At 39.5% G+C, this 20,996-nt stretch overlaps 1 long non-coding RNA gene across 1 annotated transcript in view; it reads right to left on the bottom strand.

Moving 5' to 3' along the window:
* The window catches only part of LOC134760924 (uncharacterized), a 99,082-nt gene that overhangs the window by 26,662 nt on the left and 51,424 nt on the right, over positions 1 to 20,996 (bottom strand). Inside the window, exon 2 of the long non-coding RNA XR_010139050.1 lies at positions 1,080 to 8,114. This is a non-coding gene — a long non-coding RNA (uncharacterized LOC134760924). The remainder of the gene's footprint in view (positions 1 to 1,079; positions 8,115 to 20,996) is intronic.

Raw genomic sequence — 20,996 nt, 5'->3', positions numbered from 1 at the left:
CAAGTTCTCCACTTGGCCTCTATTGATATCTGATGGGAGTGAATGGAAGTTACAGCTCCTCCAGATCTGGGATATTTGAGGCAAAAAGAAACCCAGTGAACTACCTACCATTTTTTCTTTGGATCCCAAGATCCCTAGCTGCTATGCCTTCTTCTTGCTACCTTTCAGAATCTTATATTTGTTTTATATATCATATCTAGGGTTTTAGTTGTTGCTGTTGTTGTGGGTTTTAGTTGTTGTTGTTACTGTTGTTGCTGCTGCTGCTGTTGCTCTACTTAACAAGAAGAATAGAGTATGTCTACTCCATTTTCCCAGAAGCAAAAGTCTTTTATATACATTTCTAACCCTGTGAACACTCCTCACATGTGTGACTGTCTGCCTTTTCCCCTCAGAAAGAGTCCTAAAAATCTCAGGATATCACCTCCAACTTGAAATTATATTCACTTACATTTTTGTTGTTCAAATTTGTGCTGAAATTTGAGCATTTCTATTACCTCCAGGTTGCAAATTAGTTTACTAATCCCTATGTTCTCACTGAAGCCTCTATTTTTATGAGTAAAACTGTCAACCTCTTCCTTTAATTATGGTCACCTGGATATGTTAGCACCTGCTTCACACTGAACTTTAGAGCCCTGGAAGTTGAGTATTTTCCTTCATTCTCCCACTCCTCCTTCTCCTCCAGATGTGGGCCTCCCTCTGTTAATGGCCCAAGATCATAATCAAAAACTAAATCTTACCTCTTCCTGAAGCACCTCATAAACAACGAACAGTCAGGTCCCAGAGATGCCACCATAGTTAATACCCTCCAACAACACCAACACAGTCTCACCTAGGTTCCCTACTTCATTCCATTCCACCCTCCAATCTATCTAGGCAGCACGTTTAGCCAATGAGCTCATCATCCTTGAACTGTCCTGACCAGGGTAAGAGTCAGTTAGACATCAATGTCAGTCAGTTAAATCAGTTAGTCAAGATGTCAGTTAGACATAAATAAGTTATGTTTAACAAATGAAAGCTCATCTGCCTAAAGGAACATTCTATGTGTACTTGAGTGAACTATAGCACAACTTCCAGCATACCTGGTGCTTCAGTCTCCTGGCTGAAGCTATGCCTGGCTAATTCATTAACATAGGCCCTATACTTGTAAGGACCACAGCTTTCTTCATGCTGTCAATTCCATCTGTAAGCAGCTTCCTCAACATAGCCCATAGAGCTCTGCAAAGACATAACACACTGCCTTAGAATATTCACTTTATGGTAATTTGTGTTAAGGCATTATACCCTCTAGCGGAATAATTGAGTATAAAAATAAGATTATTTCAGACATTGGTAAAGTCATGAGAAGAAAATAACACAGGGAAGAATGATATAGAGTTACAGAGGGTGTGGGAGGGACCAGTTGAGGGAATTTACTTCAAGCAAAAGGGTCAGAGAAGGTCTCTCTGACAAATAAAAATCAGGAGGTAGAAGCAATAGCTAAGAGAAGATCTCTGGGAGGAACTTTCAGGGAAGAGTGAAGAGCAAATGAAAGACTTGGGGACAGAGGCTTTCTTATGAATAAATGGTTATGCTCACAGGGGAGCATAGCAAGAGGCCCTAGTGCTGTGACCTGAAGCAGCACTATGGTTGAGAAGGCTCATTCACATAGACATTACTGTACCAGGCAAGGCTACTGCATTCTTTGTCCCTAATCCAGGCAGGGGACAGCCTATATTAACTCTGTCTCTAAAATAAGAGTCTGTTTCCCTGATGACTGATTCACAGTCTTCATTCAACCCCCTACACTGCTGTCCCAGTGATATTTTTCAATCACAAATCAACATCATTCAGCATTGTACCACAAACATACTTACAAAATTTTAATCCCATTAACCACAGAATATACTCAAATCTCTGATGAACATTTGACTTTTTCCAGAAAATAGAACAGCATTATCCTACTTGCTACTCCCAACATATCCCTCACACGTTCTATTATTTGGCTATTGGCTCTTCTCAGAAAGATCCTGTACCTGGAAAAAACGTCTTCCCATATTTCACATGAGTTCTTCAGTCCATGCTGAAATCCTTTCCCCTGGATGAGGCATTCAGAGATACCATGAAGTTGAACTTTACATTATTACAGACTTATTATTATTTTTCCTTTTTTATGAGCAGGTAAAACTTTTAGTCTTTATAAGTAACAGTAAATGAATAATATTACCCAGGAATACTCCCTTGGAAGGAGTTCAAAAACATAACATCTTACAATTTTAATTTAGAGCTTATCTTATAAACATTATCAGGCCTTGGCTAGGCCTATAAAAACATTTGAATGAATGGTTTTACAAGGTGAATTTTTTTTAAAAAATTGTTAAGAGTGACCATAATAAAAGTAAGAAACTTCACTTACCTTTTTTCATCTTAAATACTTGTCATTTATTCTTCCTGTCTAACTGTAACTTTGTACCCTTTGACCAATATCTCCCATTTACCCTATCCCCACCCTCTGAGAACCACCATTCAACTCTCTGCTTCTATGAGTTCAATTATTTTAGATTGTACATATAAGTGAGAACATGCAGTATTTGTCTTTCTGTGCCCAGCTTATTTCACTTAGCATAATGTCCTCCAGGTTCATCTATGTTGTTGCAAATGGCAGAATTTCATTCTTTTCTAAGGCTAAATATCAAAAATCATTTTTCCTGAAGCACTGATCTGACTCTTACTTCATTCCTAGGCCCAAACATATTTGCTTCCTCTAAAGTACCTACAAGATCAGCCTGGAATCCCCTGAGCTTGGTGTATTAGGACCAACACGTTCTAGCTCCCATCCACTTTTCAAAAGCAAAACCTTTCCTAAAACACTTCATGATCCATCCATTGTGGACTATTCGTTGTGTCCCTAAAATAAGCCCTATACATTCTGAGATTAGCTCCTTCAACCTGATCAATTTGTCCCCCATTATTATATCATTCAAAGCTGTGCTCACATCTTATCACTGACATGAGAAATTTGTGACTTCCCTAAGCTGAAATTTTTATCACTCCCTTTTCTGTCACTGAAGGCAATATCTCTCATAAGGTTCTCATCATTAGCATTATTATATGACAGTCAGCTATATGTATATGGATTTTAAGACACCACACAGCAGGGACTGCATTATATTCTCAACTGGGCACCCTACAGACACATGCAAATACTACAATGTACAAACCAGAAATTCAAAGCACATCTACTTTTACTTTACAGAGAGAAAACTGGAAATCAGAGATGTTAAAGAATTTGTTCAAGGACACACAATTGTTTAGTGGTAGAAAGCAGACCAGGATCCAGGTCACCAGGCTTCCAGGCCAGCAGTCTTTCCTTTATGTGTGTGCACTCTTCATTATACTAGAGACATGGGACTCAAACAATATGAGTGCAAAGACAGTGAGAAAGGAAAAAACGACCTATTGACTCATCTGTTTCCTTGGGACCTTGGTCTCACATGCAAATAAGGGGAGACAAGGAGAAGGCATACCCCTCCCACTGCCTCTGGCAGCCAATTCAGGGCCTTTCTTTCAATCCATTATTGTAGCCTTTGTGAATCAATTTCCAGGCCACCAGTCCCCGCTCCCCCCAACTGATCCAGTCTTTCCCTGGTTTTCTCAATGATTTTTCCATACAGGAAACAAACATAAGGAGAAATTTTAAAGGAACTTCCCATGTACTAAAGGATATACTAAATTTTTCTTTGATAAATGTTCAAAACTTTTCAGGAAATAGAACATCACCACTGGTACTCCACTAACACATCCAACATTCTAACATTTCTGACATCTGGCTAATGGCTCTTCTTTAACCAGAGTTTGTGCTAGAAAGACCTTACCCCAGTCCTTCAGTATAAGCTCAAATCTTACACATTTCATGCAATTAATATCTCTTGTATCAATTAAACTTCCTACTAACTTGGTTCCCCACTATCTATTTGCCTTAAATCTGTAGAAAATAATTCCCAGGCTTGACATACCATTTCCTTCACTCTTGACAAGCATTACAAAATCCATATATTTTCTTTAACTTGCAGAATTTTTGTGTTTCTATGACCTTTGCATCAGCCAAATCACACTGCCAAGAACACAATCTCTCATCTCTGCTTGCCCGTGCAATGACTATTCATGCTTTAGGTTTCAGATTGGATGTTACTTCCTTCCGGAAGCTGATATGGAAACACAAGTGCAGATGAGGTGGCCCTCTTATGAGTTTCCAGTAAACCCAGTGCAAACATTCCATTTTTATTATACATCAGACCATATTGTGTTGTACTTTCCAACTTCCTGTGGTGTCAAGATTTTTAGTGTCTAGCATAGTGGTTGGATGGAGTAGGTTGGCTCTTATACAGTAAATGAATAAATGCAAAAACTAATAAATGCGAGGGATATAGGTATGTCTGTAGACCACAATATACCTCCACACACTCTTCACTCCTATCTCTTCCAATTATTGGCAGATTCACCCATGACTTCATGGGTGAAGTCATACCCATGACTTCACATTTTATCTGCATAAGGTCCATAATACATGAGACTGCCTTCTCCACCTTGTTTTTACAGTGCATTGTCTGAGACTTCTCGGTCAGCAGCATGACATCTCTTTATTGTCCATATTCCACATAACTTACAACATACAATACTCAAGGACCTGGGAGCATGACATAAGAATGGGTGTGGGGGAGAGGGTGCTGATCTAGGAAACAGTGGTGGACCACTGAGGCTTGAACACTAATAAGGCAGCAAGCCTCAGCAGAACTTCTAGATCATGTGTTATCCTTTGGACCTTGTTTTATGAACTCTAGCTTACCTCAATAGTGTGTTGTGGTTTCAGTATAGAAGTTTGAAGAAGGTGGAGAAATTTGAAAACAGTTCTTATGGGAAATGGATAAGAGAACTCATGAGAAAAATGGAGAAGGATGAATAAGCTAGGCTGGAGGCCTTACCTTTCCCACAATGGGGAAAATGACAAAAAGCTAAAAAGAGATGTCCAGTGAGTTTTCCCAGGTCACACACACCTTAGTGGTCTGATCAGGAGTAGAATCAGGAGTACAACCATGATGCTGTAACTGGAGTCTTGGTTCATTTCATGTTGCTTCTTCACAGGAAAAAGTACCCAGTTGACTGTGGGCCAATGTGTGGGTTATGAAGGTGAAAGGACTACATAATTAAAGTCTTATTAGAGAATATGGATAACTTGTTGAAAAAGACCAGTAAGACAAGAATGTTTTGAGTTTAAAAGATCCCCAACTTGTCTTTACTTACTTTCTTATGTACATTTGGAAAACCAAAAGCCACCAATCCTAGCTTAATATATGTGGACTAAGATATTTAGAGTGAGAAAATAATAACAACACATCTTGACTATTTCCACCTCACTCTACTAGCTAGGCCTTAATGTATACACCAATCATACTTGTGGTGCAAAACAGGAGAAGAAAAGTACCTCCTGGGATCATGAATTGCAGCACAGCAATTGACCAAGTCTCTGCATGTTTACAAGTAAAGGAAAACGCACAAAGGTCTCTTTTGTTCGATGGTGTTTCTGATTATCATAAAGAAGGATCAGTGAAACAATCAGAAAAACATCAGCTTTTGGATGCATTACAGAGTTCTCATGCTTCATAGTCCCTGGATTCTAGCTCTTGAATTCTAATCAATGGTGGAATGAGGAGGCCAAACTCGAACCATAAGATATCAGTACAAGATGCCTGAAATGCCAGGCAAAGTACCGTGTTGGAGAAATGTACAAGGAAAAGCAGGTACCTGTCTTGGAAGAGCAATCATCCTAGTCTGAGAAACCAATCATTTATGGATAAATACAGAAAACAATAATAGGGGGAAAACCCAGCTTGACTTTGGTTCAGTGGACTCAACTGTGGGAAAGTCCTCCTTTCTTTAGTCTTATTTTACAAGAATTTGTAGATATTTTAAATATTTGCATATAAAGGAAATTTGAATGTGAAAAATAAGGAAATTTGAAAAATACCCAATTCCAGAGTGAAATACATGATGAAGTGACCTTTGTTTGAAATATTCAGTGGTGTCTTGATGCCAACATACTCCTGTAATGAATCTGAAGTCCACTTCTGATTGAGTATGGTAAGCACCTTCTTTGCTCACAGGTCTTTGGCTTTCTCAATTTGAAGACCCACCCCACCTTATTGTGAACCGCAAAGACAGTATGGCCTAACTGTAGAAATCCTGGCCAGAAGTCCTAGAGGAGGTTTTTGGAATATGCCTTAAGGTGTAGCAGGAGAGAGAGTGGCCCTTGAAAACAAATCATGGGGCAAAAGCAAGGTGGGTTTCTTCCCACTTTCACCTCTTCTGCTCACCTTCATCCCCTCCACTCCAGTTTCTACTACTCTAGGAAACATATTACACCGGTCAGTCACTGAGGCTGAATACTAGCCATCATACCCACCCCACTTTTATCCAGTTCTACACTTTTGACCTCTGGAAGGCCACACCACTCAATCAACTCTTTACTCACATGTCCCATATCCTGGTGTGAGCCCTGATTTTATCTCACCTGAACTGCTAGGAGAGCCTCCCAAATGACATGCACGTCAGCATTCTTTCTCCCCTTAATTCATCAGCAAGGTTTTATCATTCAAAGAGTAATCTGTCTAGGGTGCAATGTAAACTCTATTTCATTCCATTGCCCCAACTATCATTCATTCACTTGTAACATATACATCATGTGTATACATATATACATGTATATACATATATAGTATATATACATACACACACACACACACACACATATACATACATATATATATATATATAGTGTCTACTATGAGCCAGGCACTCCTCTGAGCATTTGAGAAAACAAATACTTGTTTAACTTCTCCTCCAACATGAACCTTCAGGTTCAACCCTAGGGAAAATTTCTGCAGAGAAAACCCCTCAATTAAACAGACAGGGACATCAAAAGAGGGAGACGGAGTGGGTCTGAACCCTGCTTGCTTTCTAGCCCAGAAGACATCTCAATAGCATATGTTTCACCTACAACTGACTCTTGACGCTTTAGCATACATCTTCAATAGTATCTACAAAAAGTATATCAAAAGTTTACCTAGTCACCTACCATTTATCTGTACAGAAACATTACTAACTACCATACACTGTTCTAAGACATTTATATATGTTAACTCATTTAATCATAACAAATTACCATCTTATCCCCATGGTATGGATGATTTTAAATCATATAAATATCATAGCTGCTAAGTAGTGACGCTTGGATTCAAACCCAGGAAGTCTAGCTCCAAAGCTTGTTTCCCCAGTGATCCAAGAATCAAACCCAAGCCTATAACATGAAGTTATCTTCCCTTATATTCAAATTATGCTCACTTCTCACCTCATCCTAAAGTCTCCACAGATGTCATGGGTTAGAATTAACTCCTCTCTCACTGAATGAGCTCTTTTCTTCATCTTCTCCCTCTTCCTTACTCTCCCTTTATTGTGAACTCATGATATCTCTGTATCCTCCCACAGAAACACTGGGAACTAGAAAAGATGTGTTCATGGATTTGAAGGTATTTCAAATGGATTTCAGGTATCTCAGAGCTCATCTGGCTCTACTCCCTTAATAAAGGTGAGAAACCAGACATCGGACATATTAAGCAATATTCCCCATGCCAGTAAGATACTTAATGATAAGCTTCAACTCCTGTCTAGAAGGAGCTTTTCACAACTCCTGTTCTAGAATTCTTTCTAGTCTACATGCTGGTTCTAGATTACCCCAATGAATACAACAATGTACCTACAGTCAACAATACTGTATCGTACACTTAAAAATGTATTACAAGTATAGATCACATGTAAAAATAACATAAAATTAATAAAGTGAAAAAATGTCCATTAGTGATGGGGTTATCAGACTGAGAGGACTTAGATTCAGGAAAGATGGAGAAGAAAGAAGGAAATAGTGAAAACAGGAAAAAATAAAAAAGGAAGCAGGAAGGGCAATCCCACTTGCTACTTACCTGTGTTCTAGAACCGCTACCTCTTAGGAAATTTTCAGGCAGGGACAGAAGCCATCAGTCTTTTGAGTAACAAGATGATAAAATCTGTGCATGAACACATTCAATCTGCAAGAAGCATATTGACACAATTGTAACTAGTCATTATTTACTTTAATTGCTCCATGCCAAAATAATTAGAGACTGAAAGCAGAACAAAAGTCACAGTAGACCTACCCCATTATACTCTTTTCATTTATACTTTCAATTTAATTCCCATGATATGTAGCTCATGGCTGCCTGCCATTCCTGGCTACTTGACGCTAGTGCCAATAGATAGGCCAGTCTCCCTTGAAAGGGTATAATGGAGGAAAATGCACTGAATTGACACACTCAGTGTGTGTTCAAGGTTGGGACTAAAGACTTTTGGTTGAGAATTATGGCTATCCCCTGGAAAAGTAAGGGAAGCCCTGGGGACTAAGACATCCAGGCTTCTACATGATAGGGGTGGTGCTTTGCACAACCGGGACTTGACCTTGACTTGGCATCTTCTTGTGCTTTCACATCCTAACAAGGCTTCAACTGGAAGGCAGCTATCCGGGCCTTGAAGGATAGGCAAAGGATGACAAAGAGGGGCAGTTCATAAATTCAGTAGTTCCTGCCCTAGACCACCTATCAAAAGTAACCCTCAAAACTCATTAAGGTGTTATTCTTAGTCCATGGCATTGTAGATATGGCAAAGCTGAAGGCAGTCTCTTGAAAGAAGATACTATTTTTATACCTGACATTTATATGAATTAGCCACACAAGGCAAAAAAAAAAGACACCAGGTCCACCCTCCACAGCCTCTCCTAATAAGCAGACTTTACCAGTGTATTTCTGGTGAGAGTGTACCTGGTCATCTATATCAATTTTGACAAAGAAGGAAAAATTGTCTCAGCAATGTGATCTTTGCAATTGGTCTTTTTTAAGCCCTCCTCAAGAAATGGGCAAGGACTTCATGTCTAAAACACCAAAAGCAATGGCAAGAAAAGCCAAAATTGACAAATGGGATCTAATTAAACTAAAGAGCTTCTGCACAGCAAAGGAAACTGCCAGCAGAGTGAACAGGCAACCTACAAAATGGGAGAAAATTTTCGCAACCTACTCATCTGACAAAGGGCTAATATCCAGAATCTACAATGAACTCAAACAAATTTACAAGAAAAAAACAAACAACACCATCAAAAAGTGGGCAAAGGACATGAACAGACACTTCTCAAAAGAAGACATCTATGCAGCCAAAAAACACATGAAAAAATGCTCACCATCACTGGCCATCAGAGAAATGCAAATCAAAACCACAATGAGAATCTCACACCAGTTAGAATGGCAATCATTAAAAAGTCAGGAAACAACAGGTGCTGGAGAGGATGTGGAGAAATAGGAACACTTTGACACTGTTGGTGGGAATGTAAACCAGTTCAACCCTTGTGGAAGTCAGTGTGGCGATTCCTCAGGGATCTAGAACTAGAAATTCCATTCGACCCAGCCATCCCATTACTGGGTATATACCCAAAGGACTATAAATCATGCTGCTATAAAGACACATGCACACATATGTTTATTGCAGCATTATTCACAATAGCAAAGACTTGGAACCAACCCAAATGTCCAACAATGATAGACTGGATTAAGAAAATGTGGCACACATACACCATGGAATACTATGCAGCCATAAAAAATGACGAGTTCATGTCCTTTGTAGGGACATGGATGAAATTGGAAATCATCATTCTCAGTAAACTATCGCAAGAACAAAAAACCAAACACCGCATATTCTCACTCATAGGTGGGAATTGAACAATGAGAACACATGGACACAGGAAGGGGAACATCACACTTCGGGGACTGTTGTGGGGTGGGGGGAGGGGGGAGGGATAGCATTGGGAGATATACCTAATGCTAGATGACGGGTTAGTGGGTGCAGCGCACCAGCATGGCACATGTATACTTATGTAACTTACCTGCACATTGCGCACATGTACCATAAAACCTAAAGTATAATAATAATAATAATAATAATAATAATAATAAACTAAAAAAAAAAAAAAAGAAATCTTGTCTATCAGATTGTGATGCTGCCATATAGACACTAGGGGCACTGTTGCCTAAGAAATACAGGTCCTGGACGCCCAGCCCTAGGGAACATTTCTGCAAAGAAAACTCTTTCTGCAGAAAGAAATGTAGTGGTCATTTCAAACAGAAATTACAGAAATGGGAGGGTATTTCTTCTATCTTTTTGTACTATGTTCCTCTCTCTGTCCTCTCATTTTCTCAGAATTGGAAATCCTCCTTTCTCAACATACACATGCATACACACACACACAAACGCACACACACACTTCAGTCAAATCCTGGAAAACCTATCTTCACTGGCACCTCTAAATGCTAATCCCTTTTATCTACTTGCTCTCAGGGCTCGCTAGTTCTTTTTTACCCTGTTTTGATCTCTCTGGCCCCTGAATCTAGATTTCTTCTTCTCAGTGCTTCCAAATGTCTCTATCTAAAACTCAAATTTAATCTCTTAGCATTTCCCTGCATAGAAACCTCCAATAACACAGGATGCTCCATCTCATACACCAAGGGCTGGCAAAATATTACTGCAAAGGGCCAAATAGTAGTTATCTTAGCCTCTGTGGGCCATATGGTCTCTACTGCAACTACTCAATTCTACTGTCATCACACAAAAGCAGCCACAGACAATACATAAGTGAATGGATGGCTGTATTCCAATAAAATTTTATTTACAAAAACTGGTAATAGGCTAGCTTTGACCAGCTGCCTGTAGTTTCCTTGACTTAGTATTAACAAGCATAGCCTCCCTTCAGCGAAACTTGCTCCCTCTTCCTGGTTTTTGATATTTGTCTAGCATGAAGACAAGACATCCTCATTCCACATACCCATGAACTAACTCATATAGAAAGCCTGCTCTGTTTATCCCAGCAGTCCATCAGCCCCACTCACTTTCTGACTCTGAAATATGCAAGCATAGAGTTCCATATTAGGATAAACTAGTAGGAGTACTCACCAAGCACCACATAAAATACTTAAAATAGAGGCAGGGATATGAGGACTACTAAGAAGAGATTTCCTACCAAGTCACTGTGAGGGGAGTGTTAATGAGACAGGAGTATTTAATCATAGGCAAAATAACAATAATATAGGTAACACAGAAAGAAGAAATCATTGAAGGGAAGTAGTCAAGGCAAAGAAAGCTACTAGGAGTTTTTCTCTTTCTACTCAACTTCTTTCAAGGATCTTTGGCCTCTTATGAGGTAGCAAAGCATAATATTCAAGAGCCTTGGCCACGGAGTCAGGCTACCTAAGTTTTCAATATTGGCTCAATCACTTAATTTCTATATGAATTGTAGCCAAGTCTGTGTCTTAATTACTACACCTCCAAACAGGGAACGATAATGGTATAATCTCATAGTTTTTAACATGATTAAACAAACGGTGCACAGAAAGCAGTTAAAGCAAGGCCTGAGCCAAGACGGCCAAATAGGAACAGCTCCCAGCATGAGAAACACAGAAGACAAATGATTTCTGCATTTCCAACTGAGGTACCAGGATCATTTCACTGGGAATTGTCAGAAAGTGGGTGCAGGACAGTGGGTGTAGCACAGTGAGTGTGAGCCGAAGCAGGGAGAGGCATCGCTTCACCCGAGAAGTGCAAGGGGTCAGGGAACTCCCTTTCCTAGCCAAGGAAAGGGGTGACAGATGGCACCTGGAAAATCGGGTCACTCCCACCCTAATACTGCACTTTTCTGACAGTCTTACCAAACGGCACACCAGGAGATTATATCCCATGCCTGGCTCGGAGGGTCCCACGCCCACGGAGCCTCACTCATTGCTGGCACAGCAGTCTGAGATCAATCTGCAAGCTTGCAGCGAGGCTGGGGGAGGGGTGCCTGCCATTGCCAAGACTTGAGTAGGTAAACAAAGTGGCCAGGAAGCTAGAACTGGGTGGAGCCCACTGCAGCTCAAGAAGGCCTGCCTGCCTCTGTAGACTCCACCTCTGGGGACAGGGCATAGCCAAACAAAAGGCAGCACAAACCTCTGCAGACTTAAATGTCCCTGTCTGACAGCTTTGAAGACAGTAGTGGTTCTCCCAGCACACAGCTTGAGATCTGAGAACGGACAAACTGCCTCCTCAAGTGGGTCCCTGACCCCAGAGTAGCCTAACTGGGAGGCACGAACCAGTAGGGGCAGACTGACACCTCACACGGCTGAGTACTCCTCTGAGACAAAACATCCAGAGGAAGGATCAGGCAGCAACCTTTGCTGTTCATCAATATCAGCTGTTCTGCAGCCTCCGCTGCTGATACCCAGGCAAACAGGGTCTGGAGTGGACTTCTGGCAAACTCCAACAAACCTGCAGCTGAGGGTCCTGATTGTTAGAAGAAAAACTAACAAACAGAAAGAACATCCACACCAAAACCCCATCTGTACGTCACCATCATCAAAGACCAAAGGTAGATACAAACACAATGATGGGGAAAAAACAAAGCAGAAAAACTGAAAATTCTAAAACTCAGAGTGCCTCTCCTCCTCCAAAGGAATGCAGCTCCTCACCAGCAACGGAACAAAGCTGGATGGAGAATGACTTTCACGAGTTGAGAGAAGAAGGCTTCAGACAATCAAACTACTCTGAGCTAAAGGAGGAAGTTGAACCCATGATAAAGAAGTTAAAAACCTTGAAAAAAAGATTAGATGAATGGCTAACTAGAATAACCAATGCAGAGAAGTCCTTAAAGGACCTGATGGAGATGAAAACCACAGCACGAGAACTACGTGATGAATGCACAAGCCTCAGTAGACAATTCGATCAACTAGAAGAAAGAGTATCAGTGATGGAAGATCAAATGAATAAAATGAAGCAAGAAGAGAAGTTTAGAGAAAAAAGAACAAAAAGAAATGAACAAAGCCTCCAAGAAATAAGGGACTATGTGAAAAGACCAAATCTGCGTCTGACTGGTGTACCTGAAAGTGACTAGAAGAATGGAACCAAGTTGGAAAACACTCTGCAGGATATTATCCAGAATTTCCTCAATCTAGCAAGGCAGGCCAACATTCAGATTCAGGAAATACAGAGAACGCCACAAAGATACTCCTCGAGAAGAGCAACTCCAAGACACATAATTGTCAGATTCACCAAAGTTGAAATGAAGGAAAGAATGTTAAGGGCAGCCAGAGAGAAAGGTCGGGTTACCCACAAAGGGAAGCCCATCAGACTAACAGCTGATCTCTCGGCAGAAACCCTACAAGCCAGAAGAGAGTGGGGGCCAATATTCAACATTCTTAAAGAAAAAAAATTTCAACCCAGAATTTCATAGCCAGCCAAACTAAGCTTCATAAGTGAAGGGGAAATAAAATCCCTTACAGACAAGCAAATGCTGAGAGATTTTGTCACCACCAGGCCTGCCCTACAAGAGCTCCTGAAGGAAGCACTAAACATGGAAAGGAACAACCGGTACCAGTCGCTGCAAAAACATGCCAAATTGTAAAGACCATCGAGGCTAGGAAGAAACTGCATCAACTAACGACAAAACAACCAGCTACCATCATAATGACAGGATCAAATTCACACATAGCAATATTAAGGTTAAATGTAAATGGGCTAAATGCTCCAATCAAAAGACACAGACTGGCAAATTGGATAAAGAGTCAAGACCAAACAGTGTGCTGTATTCAGGAAACTCATCTCACGTGCAGAGACACACATAGGTTGAAAATAAAGGGATGGAGGAAGATCTACCAAGCAAATGAAAACAAAAAAGGCAGGAGTTGTAATCCTAGTCTCTGATAAAACAGACTTTATTTTTTATTTATTATTTTATTTTATTTTATTATTATTATACTTTAAGTTTTAAGGTACATGTGCATAATGTGCAGGTTAGTTACATATGTATACATGTGCCATGTTGGTGTGCTACACCCATTAACTCGCCATTTAGCATTAGGTATATCTCCCAATGCGATCCCTACCCCCTCCCCCCACCCCACAACAGTCCCCAGAGTGTGATGTTCCCCTTCCTGTGTCCATGTGTTCTCATTGTTCAATTCCCACCTATGAGTGAGAATATGTGGTGTTTAGTTTTTTGTCCTTGTGATAGTTTACTGAGAATGATGATTTCCAATTTCATCCATGTCCCAACAAACGACATGAACTCATCATTTTTTATGGCTGCATAGTATTCCACGGTGTATATGTGTGACATTTTCTTAATCCAGTCTATCATTGTTGGACATTTGGGTTGGTTCCAAGTCTTTGCTGTTGTGAATAGTGCCGCAATAAACATATGTGTGCATGTGTCTTTATAGCAACATGATTTATAGTCCTTTGGGTATATACCCAGTAATGGGATGGCTGGGTCAAATGGTATTTCTAGTTCTAGATCCCTGAGGAATCGCCACACTGACTTCCACAATGGTTGAACTAGTTTACAGTCCCACCAACAGTGTAAAAGTGTTCTTGTTTCTGCAGATCCTCTCCAGCACCTGTTGTTTCCTGACTTTTTAATGATTGCTATTCTAACTGCTGTGAGATGGTATCACATTGTGGTTTTGATTTGCATTTCTCTGATGGCCAGTGATGGTGAGCATTTCTTCATGTGTTTTTTGGCTGCATAAATGTCTTCTTTGAGAAGTGTCTGTTCATGTCTTTTGCCCACTTTTTGATGGGGTTGTTTGTTTTTCTCTTGTAAATTTGACTGAGTTTATTGTAGATTCTGGATATTAGCCCTTTGTCAGATGAGTAGATTGCAAAAATTTTCTCCCATTTTGTAGGTTGCGTGTTCACTCTGATGGTAGTTTCTTTTGCTGTGCAGAAGCTCTTTAGTTTAATTAGATCCCATTTGTCAATTTTGGCTTTTCTTGCCATTGCTTTTGGTGTTTTAGACATGAAGCCCTTGCCCATGCCTATGTCCTGAATGGTAATGCCTAGGTTTTCTTCTAGTGTTTTTATGGTTTTAGGTCTAACATTTAACTCTTTAATCCATCTTGAATTAATTTTTGAATAAGGTGTAAGGAAGGGATCCAGTTTCAGCTTCCTACATCTGGCTAGCCAGTTTCCCCAGCACCATTTAATAAATAGGGAATCCTTTCCCCATTGCTTGTTTTTCTCAGGTTTGTCAAAGATCAGATAGTTGTAGATATGCGGCGTTATTTCTGAGGGCTCTGTTCTGTTCCATTGATCTATATCTCTGTTTTGGTACCAGTACCATGCTGTTTTGGTTACTGTAGCCTTGTAGTATAGTTTCAAGTCAGGTAGTGTGATGCCTCCAGCTTTGTTCTTTTGGCTTAGGATTGACTTGGCGATGCGGGCTCTTTTTTGGTACCATATGAAATTTAAAGTAGTTTTTTCCAGTTCTGTGAAGAAAGTCATTGGTAGCTTGATGGGGATGGCATTCAATCTCTAAATTACCTTGGGCAGTATGGCCATTTTCATGATATTGATTCTTCCTACCCATGAGCATGGAATGTTCTTCCATTTGTTTGTATCGTCTTTTATTTCACTGAGCAGTGGTTTGTAGTTCTCCTTGAAGAGGTCCTTCACATCCCTTGTAAGTTGGATTCCTAGGTATTTTATTCTCTTTGAAGCAATTGTGAATGGGAGTTCACTCATGATTTGAGTCTCTGTTTGTGTGTTATTGGTGTATAAGAATACTTGTGATTTTTGTACATTGATTTTGTATCCTGAGACTTTGCTGAAGTTGCTTATCAGCTTAAGGAGATTTTGGGCTGAGACAATGAGGTTTTCTAGGTATACAATTAAACCAACAAAGATCAAAAGAGACAAAGAAGGCCATTACATAATGGTAAAGGGATCAATTCAACAAGAAGAGCTAACTATCCTAAATATATATGCACCCAATACAGGAGCACCCAGATTCATAAAGCAAGTCCTGAGTGACCTACAAAGAGACTTAGACTCCCACACATTAATAATGGGAGACTTTAACACCCCACTGTCAACATTAGACAGATCAATGAGACAGAAAGTTAACAAGGATATCCAGGAATTGAACTCAGCTCTGCACCAAGAAGACCTAATAGACATCAACAGAATTCTCCACCCCAAATCCACAGAATATACATTGTTCTCAGCACCACACCACACCTATTCCAAAACTGACCACATAGTTGGAAGTAAAGCACTGCTCAGCACATGTAAAAGAACAGAAATTATAACAAACTCTCTCAGACCACAGTGCAATCAAACTAGAACTCAGGATTAAGAAACTCACTCAAAACTGCTCAACTACATGGAAACTGAACAACCTGCTCCTGAATGACTACTGGGTACATAACAAAATGAAGGCAGAAATAAATAAGTTCTTTGAAACCAATGATAACAAAGACGTAACATACCAGAATCTCTGGGACACATTTAAAGCAGTGTGTAGAGGGAAATTTATAGCACTAAATGCCCACAAGACAAAGCAGGAAAGATCGAAAATTGACACCCTAACATCACAATTAAAAGAACTAGAGAAGCAAGAGGAAAGACATTCAAAAGCTAGCAGAAGGCAAGAAACAACTAAGATCAGAGCAGAACTGAAGGAAATAGAGACATAAAAAAACTCTTCAAAAAATCAATGAATCTGGGAGCTGGTGTTTTGAAAAGATCAACAAAATTGATAGACCGCTAGCAAGACTAATAAAGAAGAAAAGAGAGAAGAATCAAATAGACGCAATAAAAAATGATAAAGGGGATATCACCACTGATCCCACAGAAATACAAACTACCATCAGAGAATACTATAAACACCTCTACGCAAATAAACTAGAAAATCTAGAAGAAATGGATAAATTCCTTGACACATACACCCTCCCAAGACTCAACAAGGAAGAAGCTGAATCTCTGAATAGACCAATAAGAGGCTCTGAAATTGAGGCAATACTTAATAGCTTACCAACCAAAAAAAGTCCAGGACCAGATGGATTCACAGCCGAATTCTACCAGAGGTACGAGGAGGAGCTGGTACATTCCTTCTGAAACTATTCCAATCAATAGAAAAAGAGGGACTCCTCCCTAACTCATTTTATGAGGCCAGCATCATCCTGATACCAAAGCCTGGCAGAGACACAACAAAAAAAGAGAATTTTTGACCAATATCCCTGATGAACATCGATTCAAAAATCCTCAATAAAATACTGGCAAACCGAATCCAGCAGCACATCAAAAAGCTTATCCACCATGATCAAGTGGGCTTCATCACTGGGATGCAAGGCTGGTTAAACATACGCAAATCAATAGACACAATCCAGCATATAAACAGAAGCAAAGACAAAAACCACAAGATTATCACAATAGATGCAGAAAAGACCTTTGACAAAATTCAACAACTCTTCACGCTAAAAACTCTCAATAAATTAGGTATTGATGGGACATATATCAAAATAATAACAGCTATCTATGACAAACCCACAGACAATATCATACTGAATGGGCAAAAACTGGAAGCATTCCCTTTGAAAAGTGGCACAAGACAAGGATGCTCTCTTTCACCACTCCTATTCAACATAGTGTTGGAATTTCTGGCAATCAGCTAGGAGAAGGAAATAAAGGGTATTCAATTAGGAAAAGAGGAAGTCAAATTGTCCCTGTTTGCAGATGACATGATTGCACATCTAGAAAACCCCTTCGTCTCAGCCCAAAATCTCCTTAAGTGGATGGGCAACTTCAGCAAAGTCTCAGGATACAAAATCAATGTGCAAAAATCACAAGCATTCTTATACGCCAATAACAGAAAGAGAGCCCAATTATGAGTGAACTCCCATTCACAATTGCTTCAAAGATAATAAAATACCTAGGAATCCAACTTACAAGGGACATGAAGGACCTCTTCAAGGAGAACTACAAACCACTACCCAATGAAATAAAAGAGGATACAAACAAATGGAAGAATGTTCCATGCTCATGGGTAGGAAGAATCAATATCGTGAAAATGGCCATACTGCCCAAGGTAATTTAGAGATTGAATGCCATCCCCATCAAGCTACCAATGACTTTCTTCATAGAATTGGAAAAAACTACTTTAAATTTCATATGGAACCAAGAAGAGACCACATTGTCAAGTCAATCCTAAGCCATAAGAACAAAGCTGGAGGCATAATGCTACCTGGCTTCAAACTATACTACAAGGCTACAGTAACCAAAACAACATGGTACTGGTACCAAAACAGAGATATCAACCAATGGAACAGAACAGAGCCCTCAAAATTAATGCCACATATCTACAACTATCTGATCCTTGATGAACCTGACAAAAACAAGAAATGAGGAAAGGATTCCCTATTTAATAAATGATGCTGGGAAAACTGGCTAGCCATATGGAGAAAGCTGAAACTGGATCCCTTCCTTACACCTTACACAAAAATTAATTCAAGATGGATTAAAGACTTAAATGTTAGACCTAAAACCATAAAAACACTAGAAGAAAACCTAGGCAGTACCATTCAGTACATAGGCACGGGCAAGGACTTCATGTCTAAAACACCAAAAGCAACGGCAACAAAAGCCAAAATTGACAAATTGTATCTCATTAAACTAAAGAGCTTCTGCACAGCAAAAGAAACTACCATCAGAGTGAACAGGCAACCTACAGAATGGGAGAAAATTTTTGAATTCTATGCATCTGACAAAGGGCTAATATGCAGAATCTACAATGAACTCAAACAAATTTACAAGAAAAAAGCAAACAACCCCATCAACAAGTGGGCGACAGATATGAACAGACACTTCTCAAAAGAAGACATTTATGCAGCCAAAACACACATGAAAAACTGCTCACCATCACTGGCCATCAGAGAAATGCAAATCAAAACCACAGTGAGATACCATCTCACACCAGTTAGAATGGCGATCATTAGAAAGTCAGGAAACAACAGGTGCTGGAGAGGATGTGGAGAAGTAGGAACACTTTGACACTGTTGGTGGGACTGTAAACTAGTTCAACCATTGTGGAAGTCAGTGTGGCGATTCCTCAGGGATCTAGAACTAGAAATACCATTTGACCCAGCCATCCCATTCCTGGGTATATACCCAAAGGATTATAAATCATGCTGCTATAAAGACACTTGCACACGTATGTTTATTGCGGCACTATTCACAATAGCAAAGACTTGGAACCAACCCAAATGTCCAACAATGATAGACTGGATTAAGAAAATGTGGCACATATACACCATGGAATACTAAGCAGCCATAAAAAAGGATGAGTTCATGTCCCTGCAAAGGTAGGGACATGGATGAAGGTGGAGACCATCATTCTCAGCAAACTATCGCAAGGACTAAAAAACAAACACCGCATTTTCTCACTCACAGGTGGGAATTGAACAATGAGAACACATGGACACAGGAAGGGGAACATCACACCCCAGGGCCTGTTGTGGGGTTGGGGGACGGGGGAGGGATAGCATTAGGAGATATACCTAATGTTAAATGAAGAGATAATGGGTGTAGCACACCAACATGGCACATGTATACTTATGTAACAAACCTGTACGTTGTGCACATGTACCCTAAAACTTAAAGTATAATAAAAAAAAAGCGCAGTGCCTAGCACATGGTAAGCAGTAAGTTTCAGCTATTATTACTGTGAGAATCTGGGGACAGTGCCAGCACTCACAGAACAATCAGGTCGTGAGGAGTCTGCAGACTTTGGCATGGCTAGATGTGTCCCAGGATCTGCATTTCAGAACTTCCATTCTGACACAAGATAGAGTGTTGCCGAACAAATGTATACTCAAAGTCCTGCTGTTCTAGAATTTTATAAAGTTGGGGTCTTAGCCACAACCCAGGAACGAAGGGTCCTTTCAAATAAAGAACTTACTAACAGCATTTTTTTCCTGCCAGTCAAATCAGTGACAAATTCCTGTAGATTTTATCATAATATGTAACAAATCTAGACCTCACCAAACCTTTTCTCTTCTTGCTCTCCTTTTCCTTTTAGATGTTTATTATCTCTCATACAGAATATTTCCCGTTTTCTGTTTCACTTCTTTCCATCTGTCGTCCATTCTTTTCAAAGTGGTATTTGTATAAATCAACTCCCAAAAGACTTTTCACTGCTCAACTTAAATGTTCACTTCCTCACCACTACTTGATGAACAAATCCCCAATTCCTCTGCTGAATACTTAAGGTTCACTATATTAGCTCCATTCCACTATTTTGAGTGATTTGCATCCATACTTAATTAACTACATGGTTAGTATGTTTATATTAAATTTATTTTAAATTCAGTTTTTATAATAAAGCAAAATGGCATTTTTGGTCTACAGTTCCATGAATTTTTACACAGGCATAGGCTCATATAACACTATCATAATCATGACAAAGGACAGCTACAGTATCCAAAATACTCCCTCATGCTATTACTTTGTAGTCATATCCTATCACCACCCTTAACTCCTGAGACCCACTATCTGATTTTGACACTTTAATTTTGTCTTTTTGAGAATGATCTGTAAATGGAATATTATTCTATGCAACATTTTGAGACTGGCTTTTTTTCATTCAGTATAATGCCTTTGAGAATTGTCCAATTTGCATCTATGTATAGCTTATTCCTATTTGTTTCTGAGTAATATTCCATGGTATAAATGTACTGTAATTTGCTTATTCATTTACTTGTTAAAGGCATCTGGATTTTTCCTACTTTTTAGCTATTATGAATAAAGCCACTATAACATTTGTGTACAAAGTTTTGTGTGGATATATGTTTTTTTTTTTTTTGGTTAGGAAAAATAATGTTTTTATTTGGAGAATATATTTAAAACTCAGCATAAAACAAAACCCAAGAACAAATACAATTAAACCTAAAAGTGAAACATTTAATTCTACTGCTTCCTATTTCTCCAGATCCATGTTAGCTAAACATGCCACCTGTTACATTTTTAATGTCCTTTCACTAACATTTCTGGTGGGCTTAATTTGGAAGGGAGAGTAGAATTACTCTGTG

The sequence above is a fragment of the Pongo abelii genome, chromosome X, assembly GCF_028885655.2.
Source record: "Pongo abelii isolate AG06213 chromosome X, NHGRI_mPonAbe1-v2.0_pri, whole genome shotgun sequence".
Classification (NCBI taxonomy): domain Eukaryota; kingdom Metazoa; phylum Chordata; class Mammalia; order Primates; family Hominidae; genus Pongo; species Pongo abelii.
Note: the sequence above shows the minus strand (reverse complement) of the source record. Positions and strands in the feature narration are given on the sequence as shown.